This window comes from Balearica regulorum, chromosome 5 (genome assembly GCF_011004875.1).
Source record: "Balearica regulorum gibbericeps isolate bBalReg1 chromosome 5, bBalReg1.pri, whole genome shotgun sequence".
NCBI lineage: Eukaryota > Metazoa > Chordata > Aves > Gruiformes > Gruidae > Balearica > Balearica regulorum.
In genome coordinates, this window is record NC_046188.1 from 47,503,831 (window position 1) to 47,525,804 (window position 21,974).

At 36.6% G+C, this 21,974-nt stretch overlaps 1 long non-coding RNA gene across 3 annotated transcripts in view; it reads left to right on the top strand.

Annotated features, from left to right (window-relative positions):
* The window catches only part of LOC142602070 (uncharacterized), a 55,179-nt gene extending 36,512 nt beyond the window's left edge, over positions 1-18,667 (top strand). For 2 of the 3 annotated variants that reach the window (XR_012835735.1, XR_012835734.1), the window contains 4 exons: positions 6,365-6,431; positions 7,197-8,162; positions 16,161-16,382; positions 18,466-18,667. This is a non-coding gene — a long non-coding RNA (uncharacterized LOC142602070). Of the gene's footprint in view, positions 1-6,364; positions 6,432-6,666; positions 6,690-7,196; positions 8,163-16,160; positions 16,383-18,465 lie in introns of those variants that run through there. The other variant, XR_012835736.1, reaches the window with a different exon arrangement.
* Positions 18,668-21,974: the final 3,307 nt, after the last annotated feature.

The window sequence follows — 21,974 nt, forward strand, 5'->3', positions numbered from 1 at the left end:
AATGAATTTTGCTTTTGAAAGTAAGATTTGATCCATAGAGCCAAATGATCAGTAAAAGAAGTGATCATATAACTTCTACTATAATTAGACTGCAATATAGCAATGAACCAACCTAGATAATTAACTGAACAAAGAATAACCATGTCAACTCTGAGTGCTGACAGCTGGTGCTCTGTGTTTGCCAACATGCCCTGTTGTGTTAAATTTAGTTATGATGAAATAACCTGCATGTATAGTATTTGTATAAAAGATTTTGTTTTTTCTTATAGAAGCACTGTTCTTCATGCAGTTCAGCAATCTGAGGGTTGAAGGTTACCGGGACAGGGAACTCACTAAGTTGGAGAATATGATCTAATAACTTTGTTCTACTTTACACCTCTGACCCTCATTATAAAAATTATTCACATGCATGTGACTGCCAAATTCTTACTATGTCTGCTTTATGCAACATTTCCACTGATCCTAAACTGCACAGGATATGAGGCAGCCACCTTATGAGCTCATATATCACATTTATAAACATCTCTAGAGACAGCTAATGCAGAGGTACAGATAATGCTGAAAGATATTCCATGGACTGCAAAGTTTGAGGGCCTGTAGTCTTGAATTGCAAGTGGAAAACAAGGTATGTTCTGGCTCTTGCTCATACTTTGCTTATGCCAGCCTAATTTCACTGAAGCATAATTTATTTGCTTCTTTCCTACATAGTGACAGAATAAATCTATGAGTTAATCCTGAGGAAGTACGTGGAAATTGATGAGTATCCTGGTTTAGAGTCACTAATTCTGGAATTAGCTTTTCTAGTTGGTCCACAGAAGCCTGAGCATGTTAATCCTCACATTCAATATGTGGTGTAAATCTTATACATCATTTCCCTCTTCCTGTATCAGAGGTAACATAGTGAGAGGACAAGGCCTGGAGTGGTCTTTATGCTAAGTTTGTTTTTCAGTTAAGAAAATTATGTCACTGTGCCCAGTGTGTGCCTTTTATGAATCTAAAATGAATACATACCTGCTACTGCCTAAGATTAGACTAATATTATTTAAAACCTCAAAGTATGTTATTCTGCTCACTCTGTTACATCTATAGATTTTTCTCCTTTTTTACAAAATAATTGTAATGGCTGCAAAATGAATGAATTAAATGAGTGAATTCCTACACAATCGAATTCAAAGCTAACCCAGTATTCATTAAAGATTCAATGCACTTGCAATACGTTGGACTAGGCTCTCAGTAAAGCGGCACTCAGGCCTACTCTCTCCTAGGGATTTTTTGGAGTCCAAGGGTAGAAATATGCCTCCACTCTCAGTACAGTACATGGAGACAATAAAGTGTCTCTGCATATACCGATAGTAAAACTCAACTTTGAGCAAGATGTATTTGAGCTGAGGTATTTGCAATTGCAGGGAAATGCTACTGTATTTCTGGTGTAGTCAGGAACCATGTATAACCAGAAACAAGTTAATGTCTACAATTGTAGGTGGTAGTGGTGTTCCCTTTCTTATTATAATAGTCATTGCAACAATTGTCAAACAAAAAGAGGCCAAAATTCAGTTACTCTGTTAGCCTAATGGGGCTAAAATCTGTCTTCTAGAAGCAAAACTTAATCACTAGGCTCTAGATTTGAAGACTCTTCTTGAACTTAGTCCAGAAAGTGTTTGCTGGCCCTGAGTTGAGTGGCATGGCTCATCTTGTCTACATTCTTAAACCTTTTTGTTATTACCAGAATGATGTTTCTGCATGCAAAGTGCATTCTCTGAGGGGTTTGACCTGTACCAGTGAGATCAAACATTTCTTGGGCATGATCAAGGGAGAGAATTTGCTAACAGTTAAGTCAATGTGACCTTTCTAGACTTAGGTGCAAGCTCCTTAGCTTGGAGCCTTTCTCTGCATGCTCAGAAATGGAACTTGAAGGACCTTTGAGACTGAGCACAGGCAGAGGTTGCTGATCTACCCTAGGTTAAGAACGCACATATGAATGATTTTTCACTGATATAGGCCTAGCAGTTTATGAAACACCCAACCAATATGTCATTTCTCCATAAGTTTACAAGTTACAATAGTAATGGCAGAGTCCTTTTTATCTTTTGCATTATTTACTAGTAGATGTGTGCATCCCTTTGGTGCTGTGCTCTAATAATAAATCAACAAGGATAATATGGTCTGGCAGGGATTTAGCACTGAACATTCAACATTTGATTGATTTCCAGAGATATTTTTTAACATAAAGTCAAGGAACTCATCATTCTTTATTTGAATTTTTTACTTTGCTTTCTTTTTTTCATTTGTGCTCTTTACTGGACAACTTCAGTAACTTGGTATGAGGCTGTCAAGCTTCCTTACTTGGATTTATCAAAGACAACAGCAGAAATGAAAAAAGTTCAGACTGACATTCTTTGAAGTTATAGAGCTTAAACAAATTCACATTGACCCTTTATGGACAATAACTCTCCTTACGCACCTTGTATTGCTCTCTTTTTTTATGCTCACCTCAGAGCTAATTATTACCTTTTAACCTGCAGTGACTGATATCAGATCTCTGTTCTGCAGCTATTAGCTGTGCACATTGAAGTGGATGGTTCACAGAATTTGGGACTGTGGTGGAACTAGAAGAGGAAAAATAGGGGTTTCTGCCTATGTTTTATTGGTTGACACTGCCACCCTGTGAATTCATGTCCTTTTTCCTAAATAGATATACATATGTCCATTTGGAAATGACATCCTCTATGTTTTTGTCTCTTGAAAGATCTCTCTGAAAATAATGAGCTGAAACTTTAGTGAGCCTTTTCTTTCACATACACTGCTTTATTTCATTTTGTGTTCCCTAGCATAACTTAGAAAAAAAAGTAAATGTAAGAAATGCACACTATTTAGCATCAGATTTTGCATATGAAAATGATGACCCAACTAATGGCTCACTAATTATAGGCTTCCAAGAAGGCTGACTAATATATCTTGAAATAGATTTGATTTGATTAGCTATTGGAAATTACATCCTTTTCAAGCAGCCAAGTTTAGAAGGTTGTTCTCATGTCAATATAATGCGTTTGCCCCACTAAACATTTTTCCATCTTAGTATTAGCAATTCCTCAATATTAAGGAACTATTTCTTACACATAAAGAATTTAATTTTTAAACTAAGCTATCTAACTCCATGAGTTTATTCTGTATAGCTCACACTAACAGCTCGTAACTGCCTGTTATGCAACCAAAGCTGTAAGAAAGACACCCTTGGCGTGTTACAGGTTTTTCATAAACACTGAAATAGGATCCATTATCATATCTGTCGAACCATAGTGTGAGTGAAAAACGTAAACTGTGCCTCCTAACTTATTGTAACAAGAGAGTCCTAGAAAGCCATCTTTGTGGCTGTCAATGCAGTGTGAATGTATCTCTGGGGTAGTTAAATTCTTTTTGTAACTAAAACTCCAGCATTTTATGTGACATCTTTGCAGAAAAGACTGAGTCCATGTTTAGTTGGAGGTTTTCTCAGGTTCTAATGGAAACCAGTGTCAGAGGTAATCAGTAGCTTTGTGCACTAAGGGAGACTAATTCCGTGAAAATATAAAAACAGCTACTGGAAGCATATGAAGTTTTTCAATATGTCCCAAAAGTTCCAAATGTCTTCTTTAATTTGTAAGTAGAATAATATTTGGGGAAGAAGGTGTCTGTTGTTCTTTCAGTTTAGTTCTTTAGTAATTATAGTTGTGGTTTTGTCTTGAGTCTTAAGGCTACAAATGCAATTTGTGGTCTGCTAGTCATAGTGAATATTTTGTCTTTCACACTCATTGGTTATAAAGATTTGGTGGCCAAATTCTGTTTCCATGATGTCTGTGCAAATCTGGTTACTCTCCTGGAAGTGATGGAAGTTCCAAATGTTGTCCTGTAGAGACTACAATACTGATGAGGAGTATTAAGAATGGGGTGTTTCAAGTGCTGTTACTCATATCGTTCTTCTTGTCTGTTGGAAAAAAGGCTGTAATCTCCAAACAGCCAAACAAATACTTTTCTCAATAGCTAAATTCACATGAAAATAGGGGAAAAATAATATTCCTCTATTAGAATGAATATTTGAATCTAAGATACCAATTCTAATACTGTCAATAGTGATCCTGGAAAAGTCAGGCAATGTACTGAATGCATAGCTGGAAACCTTCTTCTAAATGTCTTTTTGTTAATAAAGTCAAAATTCACACTGAAATTTTTCTCTTCTGATCTGAAAGCAGTAAAAATTTCAGTGAGTTTCCACATCTATTAACCTATTAAAACAATCTAGGAATCTATTGAAACAATCTAGCAATCTATTAAAACAAGGATTGTAAACAGGGCCTTATGTGAAAGTTCACAGAAGGCATTGTGGAGCCTTTTACTCAGTGTCAGTTAAGATAAAGCAGGTAAACTGGCAAAAAAAGAGAAATTCCACATTTCTGCAGTGTCCTAAAAGCGTCTTAGTTGTTTTGGTTTCATTTAACCTGTAACACACTGTGATGTGTTTTAATAAGATACAGAGTATGGACTTTCAGCTTTTTTTGTCTCAAATGCAGCCTAGAATACATGAAATAAGTTAGCTTAAAGAATCCAGGCATCTCCATAATATCAGGGTTAGGGCTTTTAAAGCCTTCGATGTAACAGAATTATTCAGTACAGAAGTCTGTTTTGTTTACACCATCATTTTCTAAGTTACTTTGTTAGAAAATATCAGTATTACTATTACTCTTAGTATCTAACTGCAGAGTAGGTTATATTGCCTACACAATTCCAGGTCTATACATGATAGAGTATATGAAGATGTTAATTATTAAAATGTACAGAGATATTTTCATGATTGCAGAGTACTTTTTGAATAAAGTTTCTCCATGTCTATGTGGCAGAAGTTTTTTTTGGCTTCATTAAGGAGCTAAGATATTACAGGGATTTTACTGAGTCTACCTGTTCAAAAGAAGTGTATCCTCAGAACATGCAGATGAAGATGAAAGAGTTGATACCCACCTTTTCATGCAATATCCATCCAAGTGGTTAGAATAGTCATGTGGATTACGAACAAATTAATTTCAGATCTATCCTTCCGTACTGAAAGAAATTTAATTACAACACCACACTGAAAAGCAGGCCAACAATTGGGTGATGAGTTATTTCAGTGCTTGCCTGTTTAAGATGAACCATTTTGAGTTAATATGTATTCACTGGCGACAGGTTTCCACACATAATTCAGAGTCACCTTGAAGGATACATTGATTTACATATGCTTCAGAAACACAGAAAAAGGATTTATACATGCTTTGATAATAAAATGCATATGATATACACATATATGCTACATATATATTTCTATATAAATACCCTGATTTTTCTCATCCTTGATGACTGTGCTAAATATTAAACAAAGGAAGGACATTTGTTTCTGCCTCTCTAATCAAAGCCGGAAGCACTAATTTTGTTTCAGCTCTTGTGAATTCCAAGTAGAGATAGAATATTCTAGTCTTAGTTGAGAATTCTCAGTACCTTTGACAAGACAGACCTGGACATCTCCCAGACCTTAATATTTCCTACAATGTTGCTCAGTTGCTATTTTGGGGAAATTGATTTTTTAAATTTCTTTTATGCCTAACTGTTGCTCTTAATTTTTGTGTTGTAATAAAGATCCTACCGTTCCTCTGGACATCAGGATGGCTAAATTTTACATTGTGTTTAAGTCCTAATGGTGATTGTAATCTTAGGAGTCCAGTTTTCATACTGAGTGTCTGTTAGAATGCCTCCACTCAAATCTAAATCTTTAAATAGTTACATGGATACACATTCTCAAAACATATTTAATGTGAAAACTGAACTGTTCTCAATAGGTACCGAACCACGATGAGGGGCCAATGTAATAAAAGCAGAAAGGTCTGATTGTATGTGGATACTAGATTTGATTTTTTTCAGGTATTTAGGTAGACAGGCATCAAACTGCTGCTAATCTCCAGCTGATATTAGAAATCATAAAAGTACATAAAGAATCTTTTAAATAGTGATAAAACAGTAAAAACATGGTAGATCAGTTATTGTGTTCCAACTTATTTGACTACAATGCAAAGTACATAAATATGATTTTATGATTCTATGACATAACTCTACCTTTGAGGTCTGAAAACTTGATGATGCTGTACCTTTTTGGAAACAAAAGATGTTAAATAGTTTCAGAGACCTGAATGGACCTTTAATGAATCTCAGTAACGGAGAAGTGACTCAGAATGAATGGAGATAATTAACAGATGGAAGTTCTGCAAGTAAGAAGTAATTGGATTACTGGTGGATAATTTGTTTCCACAGACATTTTTACTATCTGACCATATGCAGTATTTCATTCTTGTCTTTTTATTCACAGAAAATTGTCTTCAAACCTTGGATTATCCCCAGTATGATCTTGGCTATTAAGTTAATGGAAGAGAAAGGTACCATTAAAAAATATATATTCTTTTTAGTGATTGTCCATGTCTTTAATTTTAATTGTAAATAGCAGTTATTTCTGTTTCCTTGATATCTGTACCATCAGGATTATATAAGGGTTGACATAAGGATAGTGTCTTTATTTTTCTGACACTAAATATACTACTACTAGTAGTAGTGCTCTTAAGTAAGGGACTGTGTTAACTTCATCAGCAAGGCCAATAAGAAAATTACATAGAGCTTCATGGGATCTAACAAAACAGGTAGACAAATGATAGACTGGAAATCTGAAGTGATTTATTCAACCTGTATTTGTGCATATTGCTGGACTCTTGTATACAGATAAGTCTGTAAGATAGGATCATGGACAGTCTGATACAAACCACTCCTGTATTTCCTTCCCTCATACCTGGTAGAATTGTTTTCTCCTTCAGTCCTATAAAATGTTTTTAACTTTTGTTCCCCTCTGCAAAAGAGCTGAGATTGCTGTTCTTTCCCTTCCCTTTATATTTGGCCCCCATATGGACGGGATTACTGTTCCGTAGTAGATGCACTGTCTACCAGGTACAGTGTGTTGTCTTCTGCATTCCATTACTCACACATACATTTTCTTTTCTTGTCTTCTATCCTATCCTGGCTGATTTTTAAATACGCCAAGAACTAGTCCTAATGATTTTTAAAAATACATGTAGTCAGTGCCTCTGGCCAAATTAATTTGATGGTTTTTTCCCCAAGATTAATGTTAATGTCAATTGTTTTTTTCTCCTTAGGAATCATTTTAATGACTCTGTCGCTTGGTAATCCATGATCCTTGAAAGGAAACCGAAGTACATTGCTCTTCTGTGGACTAACTCAACAATCCAGTCAGCTGGAACATACAAAAAGGAACACATGGCCTAATAACATTTGCATTGATTGGATGTGAATTTCAGTTATTACAATCCAACTGTCTAGAAGGATTGGGAATTTGGTGGTTATTTGTTGTCTTATCTATGTGGTTTTATTTAAGAGAGAGCAAATGAAGGTAGTGTAGTTCGTTGACAATGGGTACTTACAGTAAGCTTCTCTGATTTCTTCTCCAGGAGTGCTTTAAAATTCACCTACCTTGGCAGAATAAGTACAATTCCATTAGGAATGGGACAGTAGAAATTTCCTACTAATTTGATGAAGATGGACAATTCTCTATTTTTATATTATGAAAAACTGTGGGATCTTGTCGTCTCTGGCAACCTGTCACATAACCTGACTGCCATTTACTGTTAGGAAGAGCTTGTTCTATTTCACTTTTTATCCTTTCCAAATGAGAGCAGTTGACAGACCTGATATTAAAAAGTAAACTTTTTTCCACCATTATCCAAAATTTATTTTTAGCCTCAGAAATCTAATTAAGCTCACACAATCATGTCCCCCAACATAAAAATAAATAATAGTGTAGTCATAAATGACACCAGTTAAACAATGGGTGTGTTTAATCAAAATTTGAAAGGATCTTGCTGGATCAAGACCTGGCTTGTTAAAGTTTGACCATTGGTGCTATGCTTGGTAGTAAGAAGAACAGTGATTTCTGTTTGTGTGCTTTATGATTCATTTATTAGGGATTATTGCACATCCATGTTTCTTTTGGCAGGTATCATGAGATGTGCATATCTTCTTTGGCAATGATGTCTAGCAGCATTCTGTGCTCATGGAAACCATTTTCTCTTCTAATTCATGTTACTGGAACACAGGGCTCTAAGGTACATGTTGTCTATATCTTGACACTTATTCAGTAAATTTTCTTTCTTTATAGCTTTGGACATTTATTTTCCCTCACAAACTATTATTTCCCTAATTTGCTAAAGAATGTTTAAGAGGCAGCATTTTTTATTTAGAGCAGATATTCATTGGGAAATTCTGATAAAAGACAAGTAAAAGTTGGTGACTTTGTAATACAGGCCCCACTTTTCCCAGCAGGTCATGATGTCAAGTCATCTGTTTTAGAGGTCACTGCTGCTACAGAGGACAGAATGTTAGAATTATATTATCACCAAAGATGTTTGCAGCTGACATTTTAAATGGTGATATTGCATCAGGAGTATTCTCCATGCCTTGAGCATGAACAAATCCCTTGTAATATTACTTAGCTAAAAGAGGTGATAGAATTCAGCATTGAGCAAGTAGGCAATCAGTAGAGGTTCCACTATCAGCCTATGGAAAATGACTAGTTATAAATTTAATAATGTATGCAAATTTGTATTTGGCTTAATTGTCATACAAGTACATTGATAATTTTTATACCATATATAAATTTATACATAAAAAGAAAGGGACATACTGTATCATTATTTCAGGCTTTATGATTAAGTTCATGAGATAGCCTGGCAAATACATAAAAAATTATCGTTGTGCCCACTTACTGTCATAGTCAACAGTTTATCAAATGAATATCAGTGCTCAGGATGATTTAATTGGTTCATTGAATTCTCTTCTGCTGTGGTTGAAAGCTGTCATTTTGATTTCACAAACGTTACAGGATAGAGTGCAACTGCTAAGCAAGTGTCTATTTGGTTGGATCAATCCAGGAAGGTAAAAATAGGCTGCTAATAGACTGATTTGGCCTGTGAAAATGACTGTATAGGCTAGAGTGTGAAAAGGTTAAACTTTAGGCTTCAAAACAAATATGAAAGCAAGGAAGTATATTTTTGGACAAAATTGACTGAAGAAAATAGGTTTTAAGAGGCTACTTACATTCCCTTAGCACAGTTTCTGATGCTGGTGTGATAGGAGAGGTTGGAAGTGATGCTTTTTACGCTTTTAGTATTGAGTTGTGTAGGCAGCATAGAAAAAAAAAAAGATTAATATAACTGGCAGTCTTGAAATGACACATGGCTTCAGGGCAACAGAGAGAAAGGGGGAGTCCTGGGCTCAGACTACTGGGCAAGCCCAGTGAGAATTATCACATGGGAAGACTGCAAAACATTGTTTAAACTGTATCAAAAAGGAGTGGCGCAATATTACTGCCCAGGGTCTTTTTTTAACCAGCTATGGTTTCATATTGAAGCGCTTTATTGAGATAGAAGACACTGAAACAAAATGCAAAACTGAAAGATGAAAGATTTAGTTCAAAATTTTGGTACAGTGAGATTATATAAACTGGAACCATAACTCAGCAGTGGAATTCTTGGGGTGAGTGTAATCCAAAGCATGAGAAGTTACTCATTTATGAGTACATATTTGACAAATCCAACACTAATGAAGCTTGATGGTATGATTCATAGGACTAGAATGCTAGCATCAGTGGTAATGGTCTCTGTAAGTGGATGAAAACAAAGTTAGGTTACATTTTGTGAAAAAGGCTGTTTCTGAGTGAGGCTGAAAGAAGATGATTGGCTCCCTAAGGACACATTTGTTATGTTTAGAAAAAACAAAATAAAACATCTATATTGTCATAGGGGACTTCAACCTGAGAGGCTTGATAGAAAGATACAAAGAGTTAAATATCGCTAGAATTTCTAAAAATTATAGATTATATCTTCATCAGTCAAAAGATGCTGCCCAAGGCATACGAAAATTTTATATTAGGAATGATTTCATTATGAAAAAGAACTATGAGCTAAATAATAGAAAGAAGTACCGAAGAGGAAAATGTAAATGACTTTTGGGAATCACATTAAGACCATTTTACTATATAAAAGGAAAAAGTTGACAATACTCATGTTTTTTAAACTATGTATTGGTTAAGAGTAGAAATGGAAGAAAATTCATAACAAGCCAGAGAAACAAGGAAAATTATAGCATTGAATGTAACAGAAAAAAAGTAGATTATAGAAAATGGATAAAAGAAAGGAAAAAAACCCTCGAAGAAAGATTTTTTTAAAAACTGGTTAAAAGTAAAGAATTGTCACAGTAGTACTATTATAGTATAATGCTACTATAATATAGCACTGAATGGAAATAGAAAAATGTCAGTAACAACATACAGAAAGCTAAAATATCAAATAGCTACCTATTCTGTATTTGGGAGGCAGGTATGTCAGAACCAACCCTATCAGAAACTAGATGCCTGCTTCTGGACATGGTAACTGAAAAATTAAAGGAGGGTTGTATATAGAATCCATAAGGATTAAGAGAAAAGAGTTGTAGTTGAAAAATTTGTGATTGCTATACATACTCACCCTATGAATTGAGAAGCTAGAAGCTTCCTGTTTTGGAAGATTATGCGTTTGCTTGAAGAAGACAGCAGGATCAATGTTACATTTCCATAAGGTACTATCTTTTGCCTTACAACATTTTAATTTAGAGAGAAGAATAACACAAAATCAATGTAGCACACATTAAATGGCAAGGTAGTAGGTCTGACAAAAATTCCACAAACTGAGTTTCTGTATTTCTAGAGAAGACACAAAGTAATTACTCCTTGGCCCATGTGCTATTTAATACCCATTGCTTGGAAGAGGCACACCAAATCATGGCTGATGAAGTTTGAAAGTGATGCAGAAATTTGTGAAGTAATAAGAAAAACAGGTCCCTGGTATGAAACCATCTGGATCCTTGGTTAGCTGGCATAACTAAATGAAATATTTTATTATTACCAAATAGAAAGGAATTTGTAAAGAACAGGAATGTGAGCAGTGTTTTCCAGGCAGGAGACAGTAATCTGAGACTCCCAGGTCTTCCTCCAAAACAGTGCTCAGAAAGACTAATGCAGTATCAGTATATTTAGATAACATAAGGACAAAAAGGTTATATTTGTGTGTGTTGCTGCCATGACTGCTGTTGGAATACTTTATCCAGTTCTCATGTTCACAGCTGAGAACAATAATTAAAAAAGAAGTTTCAGATAAAACCTGCATGTTAGGTACCTGTCGGTTAGGAAATGTTCTTTAGGGACTGATGTCTTTAAGTGTGCTAATTCTGGTTTAGGATTTGCTATTAACTTCCTTCAAACTTTACTTAGTCTGTTTTCTCAGTCATTATATTCCTGCATCGGAGACCAGAGGTGACTACAAAGAGTCATGGGAACATAGATCATATGGTTAAAATGTGATAGTGGGAATAGGTTGGCATTTGTATAAACCATTTGTTATGATTGCTAATTTTACTCTTTTTTATTGTAGTTTGCTCCCAACCCTGACATTGGCTGCAGTTTCTGTCCCTGCTTTTTCCTCCCCCAGCAGAGGTAGGGAGCTGTGCTCCAGAGCGAGTGCCCTGGAGTTGCCACCTGGGCACCACCTCTCGCCTCTACAGCCCTGTCCTGTCTGTTCCCCTCACGTGGAACAAGTTTGACCGAGTCTTTTCCTGCCTGTCCTCTGTCAGCGCTGTGCGGAGTTGTGCAAAGTGAGAAAGGGCAGCCTGAAAAAGAGGAGGTGGGCTGCTTGGCCAAGAAGAAAGCATAACTAAAGTGGGGAAAGAGGAATAAAGAAACCAAGGAAGGGAAGAAAATAAAGATATGGAAAGAGACAAAAGCCCTTCCCATGAGCTTTTCCCATGCCCTCCCCCTGTTCCTTCACACATTGCTCACCCCTCCAAGCTCTCCTCCTACTCTATCTTCACCACAAAAAGAAATTTCACAACTTCCCCAAAATTTTCAGCTTGTTGGAATATTAAATTTTGCCCTTAGTCCTGTTAGCATTTTTGAGCTACCTTTGTTTCATTTTGAATATATGCAGAAACTAACTGATGCTTAAAATGCTAAACTATGTATTAAAATAACCAGATACTTTGATAAATAAAAGTAAATCTAAAATAGTGAGCCTGATATAGGTTGTTTGATGGCTTATTCCGCTGCAATGACACATATAAAAGGGAGACAAGCTTTTTCCAAATGAAGCATTGTTGACCAAAAGGTAGAAGTAGGAAGTAAAACAAAACAACACAAATCCATGTGGGACATCTGCAACAGTGTAACTGAGGAGTTACTTTCTTCTCCAATATTTAAAATAGAACAAAGCATTTCTTTCTTCAGGTAGTATAATGTAATCAAATACTTCTTTGTAAAAAAGAAACAAAACCGCATAACTAAGATTTGAGTTGAACAGGATAATACTGCACCAAGATGTAATCTGCTGCGAATCAAAATTGGGCTGTAATGACTAGTGCCGGACAAATATAGCAGAGAGGTATTTGGGAACATTAATTCTCACTTAAACAATAAATTCACTTTGTAAATCTCTCTTTAATTCTATGGTCATTTCTGTAAGCCAAATTTAACATTCTACAAGTATGCATGTGAGTTTGTATTTACATTTGAATGACTTGTAGATTCAGTTTTCATAAATCTTGCCAGATCACAGCACAATTTATCATGGTAGACAAAAACACATCTTGAGACATTATGACCCTTGTTTATTGGTTCAATACTTCTTTAAAAACCTTTCAAGAATGTGCTAATAAGCTTATTTGTATGTCTCACTTCTGTAATTCTATCATGAACTGCTGTATCTGTGACTAAAACGTAGCTTCAGTTTTGATGTGCACATGATGAGCAGTTACAGAAAGTTTTGAATTCTAGAAAGTGTTAAGAAGCTCTTTTCTATTTATCTGAAATAAAAGTCAAAAAGTGATCAGAAAGAATTGTCTAATAATTCACGGCTTTCTAACGTACCAAGAAATGGCACCTCTAGAGGGTGAAGTCTAAACAGTACAAGTTTAGACTGGAAGTGAGGTCTATATTTTCTGACTGTTGCAGTAAAATGATGTAAACTTGTATTCTTCACTCAAGGCCTGATATTTCATGTCTCATGCAGGAATTATTGGGTAAGCCTCATTGTCTTCGTGGTATGTGGTATGTCAGAAGATCTAAGCCTTCTGATCGTAGACGCAGTGAAACTGGGAACAGTTACCCAATCCACTAAAATCTCACAAGTCATTTAGACTACTGATATATGTAAAGCCAAGGGTTCAGTGTTCTGCTTTTTTCTTCCTTGGGCTCAAGCGCTCCATAATTTCAAGGCAGTGCTCTCAGTCTTTGCTCAAGAGCAGTGAGCACACTTTCCTGAGCAGGTGATGGCTTGTTCATTTTTGTGTTTGAATGATAGTACAAGCCACACATAATGCAAGAGAGAACTGGTGAGCCAAGTGAACATGGTGTTATTTTTAGCTGGGGGAATAATGTTCTCACAGTAGGACAAAAAAAAGTGAAACACACTGAAGTTGCAAGAAACGCTTGTCAAACAGGTAGAATAAAGGAAAATTTCCTTTGTTTGTCAAAGCTTGCTTGTGCTTCTAGCCTGTTTCATTTCTGATGTTGAAGAGAATTTCTCTTCAAAGATACTTAAGACAGGAATAAACTTTCTAACATCTAAGGAATTGAAAGAACAGTGAATAATGAGGAAATATTTATGTTGCTCCTCAAATCAAAGGGAAATTTGAAAGCATTAACAAAAAAGGCACCCTGGGTAGCTAAACCTGTATTAATACCACAGGGATGACAGGATGATTTAAAACATGGTTCCAATTAATTTGAAGGTGTTGAAAAGGATAATCTCTATAACTGGAGGTGATCCTGACTAAACTTTTGCATCCTTTTTATTTGCCTTTTTCAGGGTCATAAAATGTGATTTTTCTCTCTCAAATTGCAATGAGTATATGCAAATACAATACTACTTATATTGAGGGCAGACCTAAAAGACTTGCTTACAGAGAACATGTTTTTCATGACAACACAACATTTTTAGTTACCATGAAGCAACTGAAATAGTGGTGCCACGGAGTGTTGGGTTTGCATGGCAACGTTTTGGTAGTGGGGGGGCTACAGGGGTGGCTTCTGTGAGAAGCTGCGAGAAGCTCCCCCTGTGTCTGATAGAGCCAATGCCAGCCGGCTCCAAGATGGACCCACCAATGGTCAAGGCCAAGCCAATCAGCGCCTCTGTGATAAAGTATTTAAGAAAGAGAAAAACAGCTAGAGAGAGCTTTTGCAGCCAGAGAGAGGAGTGAGAAGATGTAAGAAACTCTGCAGACACCAAGGTCAGTGCAGGAGGAGGGGGAGGAGGTGCTCCAGGCGCCGGAGCAGAGATCCCCCTGCAGCCCATGGTGAAGACCATGGTGAAGCAGGCTGTCCCCCTGCAGCCCATGGAGGGAGGATGAGGGGGTGTAGAGATTCCACCTGCAGCCCGTGGAGGACCCCACGCTGGAGCAGGTGGAGGCACCTGAAGGAGGCTGCGGCCCGTGCGAAGCCCGCGCTGGAGCAAGCTCCTGGCAGGACTTGTGACCCCGTGGGGGACCCACACTGGAGCAGTCTGCTCCTGAAGGTCTGCACCCCGTGGGAGAGACCCACGCTGGAGCAGTTCATGAAGGACTGTAGCCCATGGGAGAGACTCACGTTGGAGAAGTTCGTGAAGGACTGCAGCCCATGAGAGGGACTCCATGCCGGAGCAGGGGAACGATGAGAGGAGTCCTCCCCCTGAGGATGAACAAGCGACAGAAACAACGTGTGATGAACTGACCATAACCCCCATTCCCCGTGCCCTTGTGCCGCTGAGGGGGGCGGAGGTTGAAGCCGGGAGTGAAGTTGAGCCCGGGAAGATGGGAGGGGTGGGGGGAGGTGTTTTAAGAGTTGGTTTTATTTCTCACTCCTATACTCTGTTTTGCTTGGTAATAAATTAGATGAATTCCCTCTCTAAGTTTGGTCTGTTTTGCTCATGATGATAATTAGTGAGTGATCTCTCCCTGTCCTTATCTCGACCCACAAGCTTTTCGTTACACCTTTTCCCTCCTGTCTAGTGAAGGAGGGGAGTGATAGAGCAGCTCTGGTGGGCACCTGGCCCCCAGACAGGGTCAACCCACCACACACGGGATACATGTAAGATATTGAAATTGATCATTTCTGAGCTGAACTTTATGATCCAACAAAGAATTTAAACATGTATTTTATTTATGTCATATACATAGTTACATTAATTGCAGTGGAATGTACTTACTGTACTTAAACATTATTGTGTGCTTAATTGTGTTACTGGATAAATGCCCATTTACAGGTCACTAGTACTTGAACACCTCTTCTTCAGACCTCTTGAAAATGCCATTGATGATCTTCATATAGGCTCTAACCCTGTAACGGGGTCTGTGGGTGAATTTTCCTATATTCACTATGGCTACAAATGCAGGATGGAGGTCACAAATCCTGATAAGCAGACCGAAAAACCAGACATACATTGAACAACATAAAAATCAGGATGAATTTTCCTTCTTTTTGTGCCCTTAGAAAACTTCTGAAAAATTTGTTTCTCTGAAACAAAGAATAAATTTGGGAAAGAGAATAAGACACTATTCCTATTTTTATACTGAATTTGTCGATCATGGTAAAGAGCTTCAGCCTGTTGGATTCCAATTCACTGATGCTAACTTCACTGCAAAAAAAACCAAAGCAGGTAACAGTACTTGTTTTGCAAAAATGTTGTTGGAATGACTTAACTAAATTTCCTAGAAGAGAAAAATGTTCCTGCATGTTCCTATTTATGTCTTGATTCTTCTCTACAGACTTATTTTTCTATTCAACATAAAGGTCCAAGTATAAACCTGTCAGTAATTTTCAATCTTAGATCAGGTATGACCACAAGAATTTTCATTTCTTCCTAGTCTTTTACTTCATTATTGAAGACTTAATTGTGATAAGAAGAACAAAACTAGTTAAAGTCTACTTTTAGACCTGCCTTCTGTATGAAGCAATGATCTACACTAATTCTTTAGTGTCCATATATTTAAAAATAGCCTGTTCTCGGTTTACATTTATGTATGTTTGTTTCTTTTTCTTTCAGATCCCTAGAATATATAATTTTATGCTGTTTTCCAACTTCTGCTCCAACTTCTTAAAATGCATTTTCATTTTGACCCAAACCACAGTCACTTAGAGGTAACAAATCTTCATTTACAAGTGCAGCAGTACCACACAATTGCTCTTCATATTTCAAAGAGCCAAATATTTTCCTTTAGTCTTGATTCTCGGGATGACCTCTTTAACAGCTTTTAACCTTTGACTGGTAAGATTTCTTATTAATACAAAACTTATGTACATTCTTTCTGCATTCATAACTGTAATTCTTTGTGGTTGATAACATCAGGAGTTATATCATTCAACAAAAGAAGATCAGAATAACTAGAAAATCTGGGACTTAACTGCTGATTCTTAAAAAAAAAAAAAAAAAGGTAAAACAGAGCTGTCAAATTCAGCTTTTTATTTAAAAAAAGATTATAAAAAGGAAGCTCCACTCTGCTAGCCTCAGAGTGCTTCCCCCCAGTCACAAAGTGGTCATCCAGCTACATTTCCCAGACTGTGTATGACTCTGTTTCCAGACTGTCCCCGCCCTCCTTCCCTCCCTTTGTATCATGTATCAATGGGTTCTGTGCTTCAGATCTGAATGTTAATGAAGTACTAAAAATGTAATTATGGGTACATATTTATACTTCAAAGTTTAAATGTGAGCAGTTTATTGCTCACAAGTATGAGCAGTTTAGCAATAAATTCAAGTCCTTTTTTTCTGTGTAATCATAGGAATCTTTTTCCTAACTATGAATCTTTGTGAATCTTATCTACAAATGTAGAAATAGATGAGACTACCCTCTAGATCAACTCAAATTATTAATTGTGAATAGAGCTCATGAGAAATTAAAAAAAAAAAAAAAAAAGGAATTTTTTTTACCCTAGTTGGTTTTCTTGATGTTTCAGAGGTGACAACTCTGATTCAGCTTCATTCTTTTTTTCGTACGTGCTTGAAGTGACCTTATGCTGTAGATTACTTGTGCATTGCACATGATGCCAAAATGTCATTTGATTTCAAGGGTGTTTAATTTCTTTTTTTTTTTTTTGTAAAGGTTTTCATAGTTTTAATATCTATCTGTATAAAACATATATAAACCTGGAGCTTAAATTTTAGTGGGAATTAAACACTTAACTTCTATATGTTCCCTTGAAAATCGACGTCTCACTTTCTCGTCTTCCCTCTTTCTTCTAACATTTTTATTACCAACTATATAAAACTTTAATCTTTTCTTAAAGCCTGAATTTTGGCCTTAATGATATCTTGTGGGAATGACTGCTGCAAGTGGACTAGACATTGTATATGATCTTTTTATGTGTTTTGTATTTATTGCTTACAACACTCAAAGCAAGTAAAGATCTTGAAAGCTGCCTACTTTAATACTATTTTGCATCATATTTATACTTCAGAAACAGAGAAGCAGGTTAATTCTTTTTGTTTGTTGATATTCTACCAGCAATATGTGTTTCAGAAACTGTGTATCTGTGAAGCAATAACATCAGTCATATACATTGTTGAATTAAACACATCTTCCTATCAAGGCTATTTTATATTTCATCAGGAACATTATTTTATGTTTTTTATAAATTTTATCTTTATATTCCTGTCATCAAATTTTTGGTCCTGTAAAATCACTACTCTTGAATGACTTGAATGTCATAAAAATAGTCAATGATCCAAATAATTGAAATTTCATACTTCAGTAATAATTAATTTCAATGTTTTTAGACTATTAGCATTTGAAACCTTAAGACATTAGACAAGTCATGTGGGGTAAGTCTTTTGTACAGAGCATCTCCAGGTTTATCTCAGACAACAATAATCTCCTTTGGAACATTTTGCAGAGAAGAACATCTTCAAACTTCATCTCAGCCAACAATAATCCTCTTGGATCTGGAGCCCAGAATGTAGCAGGCTGTATCATTGCTGCCTCAGTCCCCAAAACCTCTCACAGGAAGTCAAATATTCATGAGTTTTTTCAGACAGGACAAACCGTAGATTTTGAAGGCGCTGAATTGCCAAGACATTACCTCTTTTCCCTTTTATGATACATGTCTACACAAGATACACAAAAGTTTCTGATACTATCAAGTGTTTGTTGATAGCTATATGAAACGACAAACACAAATCCCTGTCTTTTACTCATTTCTGCTCACACAAAACTATTTCTTAAGTAAAATGAGTGTTTGTATTAAGGAAGAATTACGTAAAAATTGTTCAAGTATTTATTTTCAATTGCTAGCTCAGCTTACTTTCTGAAATTAAAATGTGGCCTTTTTGTCTCTCTATGTATTTACTCTTTCAGATCTATGGTAGCTGCATGTGACCTGTGTTAGCTGACATAATTTAGAAAATTGATGTACCTTAACTATAAATATCTGATTTGTGACTCTGAATGAACCTTTGAATGTTCTGCAATAGGTGCTTAGTTTAGGATTGTGGTCTTCATAGCATCTGGGAAATTATTCTGTAAAAATAACTAATAAAATTTGGGTTTGTTTTAGAAATAGCTTGTTCTGTGTTTCTTATTCTGGAAAGTTGCTGAGTAGTGCAAGCAATCCTGATGAGTTTTATACTTACCAGGAATAAATAGAAAAAGCCTAGGATGGTCCTTTTGGGTTGTAAATGAGAAAAAGAAAGTTGTTTAATTGTAATAAAAGTTCAGCTGTGAAAAAAAAAACAATTGGCAAACAGCACAGGGATTATGTTATATGTAGATATTCACTGATGCAGGGAGCAGAATGACAGTCTTCCAACAAAGTATGCTGCTTCATTGGCTACAGGGTCATTTCCACATTCTCCTTGGTTCAATGAATACATAAATATTTTTTTAGAAAGTGGAAGAGTTTCAACGGAAGTGACACATCTAAGCGTAAAGGCTTATATCTCAGTCTGCTAATATTCTGACCTACTCGAGCATTTAGGAAGCAGCAATATAGCTGGATTTATATAGGCATAGCTTAGACTTCTAGCTCCAGTAAAAAAGATATGACCATGAGTACTAACAGGCAGAAGGTGCCTCAGCGGTTGAGAAAGTGAGGCAAAGCATTGTCCTTCTTCTTGGCGTTTTGTGCTAGGGAACTGTCCCTGCGAATGCCCTGGCTTGTAGAAATCCTTGGTTTGGGTTTTTTGGTGGGTTTTCTTTTTTTCCTTTTTTTTCCAATGATGTCACTCTATGCATTACATGGGGATCCTGACAGCTGATCTCAGAAGTATGAATACCCTGACAGGGCAGGGCAAGTGAGAAACAGGAAGCGAAAGTCCTCTATAATCTAGTTTGAAGAATACAGATGTGACATGAGAGAATGTCCTTCTGAGCCTGAAATGTCCTTCCACAAGTGCACAATGCACACCTAAGCACACGATAAAATTGTAACCTGAAGAAAAAAAAATGTGAACAGTGTGAGAAATGGTGGCACAGACTCTCATCAGAACCTAATGCAATTAAAGACATGCCCACAATATTGTGCTCGTTGTTAATGAATCAATTATAAACAGTAGGGGCCTATTCTCTCAAGGCACAATTCCTGTTAATTCTAAATTATTTTTTCAAATCTTAACTCATTTACGTATCTAAAGCAAAGTAAAGATAATGTGAGAAAATCAAATTAGGTAGGACTCTTACAGGCAATCCATTTGTTTCCTTTTTCTGTTCCTTTGATTCAGAAAAGTGCTGAGTATCTTCTGTCTTACTGGGCATGAATTGTATTTAACAGCAATGGAAATTCACTGTAGTCAGGAAGGATACCTAGTGTAGACTACATGTGTCATATCGTATATGAGCTTGCCTTTTCCATTATTGTTAGAGTTGTGTCTCCATAATGGTTTGCAATAGACGAGACCAAGTGGTGTACACTGAAAAAGGGTTAGACTAATATCTTTCAGATGGGAGCTAACTAAATAGTCATAGTGAGTATTCAACATGAACTGAGCACTTTTTTTGCTCTTCTTCAAGAACATACTTATTTGCTAGTTTCAGCTGATGTAGCAATTTATGCTTGTACAAAAGGACTACAAATTTAAGGTATAAGTTATTTCTATAGTAAGATGTTTCACAGCTCTTCTACATGTCTGGAAGTATCATCAAACTGTAAGTAGGTAGACATTCAGATCATCTGTTACCTGGAACCTAGACATGTGACATATGTTCTTCTCTAGAAATGCTATTTAAATGTTAAAGATTGTGGGCTCTTTCCTGCATCTTCTCCTAGAGGATTGTTATACTATGGTTGCTGACTGTACAGATAACTGAGTATTTTTTAATAAAGAGAGAAATTTTTCTTACACAGATGCTTTTGGTCACCTATGAATATAAGACCTGATATACTGGACAACCTTTCATCGAGATTTATGAGAATTAAAGCTTCCCTGAACAAATGTGCATGAACAGGACTTAATAAGAAGGAATGTGGTTGAAGCAGATAGCAATTCATTATTAAATAAATACTCATATACACTGTTTTTCAGTGTTCAATCATCAGCTTTAGTAATCTTATGTAAAACAGTTTCCCTGTCAAAGTTATCTGCTACACTTTCATGTATTCATCATGATGAATATGCCTCTTGATCTATCTCACTACACATAACATATAACTTAATGAGTCTAGAGTTGTACTTGGTGTTCCCATACCATAATGAACCATGAAGAAGATGCAAGACATTTTTTAAAATCTTGCAATCATTCCAGAAAATCGCAATAACTGATAATATCTGTCTGATTGAAGGAAGGCAGAAAGACTTGAGTTGAGACAATGACAGTTATTAAAGACAAGCAAAAGCTGTGTGTGCAAGTGAAGCAAAACAAGGAATTCATTCACTACTTACCATCAGCAGGCAGATGTCCAGCTGCTTCCTGGGAACCAGGGCCTCAGCACATCTAATGGCTCCTTGAGAAGACAAGTGCCATAACCATGAACATCTGTCCCTTCTTCCCCCTCCAGCTTTTACTGCTGAGCATGACATCATATGGTATGGGATATACCCCATTGGGGTCAGCTGTCCCGGCTGACAACTCCTTGCCCACTCCCAGCCTACTCACTCTGGTGGGGCAGGGGCGGTGAAGAGACAAACAGAAGGCATTGCCTCAGTGCCAGCACTGCTCAGTAGTACAGTGGTATGTTATCAACCATGTTTTAGCCATAAATGCAAAGCACAGGCTGCTATGAACAAAGTGGGCTTCATAACTTCATCCCAGCAAGACCCAGCACAGGCAGAAAAGAGATGATGAACACTAATGCCTTCCAGCAGAATCAGAAAGCCAGAGGGGAGTACACAGCAGTCAGGGCAGAATATCCAGCAGCTGTCAAGAGAAAGGAATGGGCAGAATTAGGAAAGGACAAAGAAAGGGAACTAGACAGGAGTCAAGACCACTGGAATGGGTATGCAGAGGTTTAACTAGAGGAATTTATGCAGGTAGTTTTAGTTGAGTCCAGTTTAAAGAAGCTAGAATATCTAGGACAAAATTGACTTAGGTGGAAATTGTAAAGGATGTATTCAACTATTTCAGTGGTAACAGGAAGAGGCAAATAGGGCCACATACGTGGGTGTTTTTACAGTTTTTAAACATGAGAAATACAAGGAGAAGCACAGAGAGGGAGACACACACACAGGTAAACCTTAAACCATGCAGTCAATTTAACTATATTTGCATGCTAATATTTTGTACCAGCCTGAGAGGAGGCTATAGACCCTAAATGTTCAGTTATGGGTTTAAAGACTGCATTGGCTTTATGGAACATTGGATCAAATCCTTAATTCCTTTACAGTGGTATGTAATTTCTGATAAAAGTTTATATGTGTACTAAACTTTAAAGC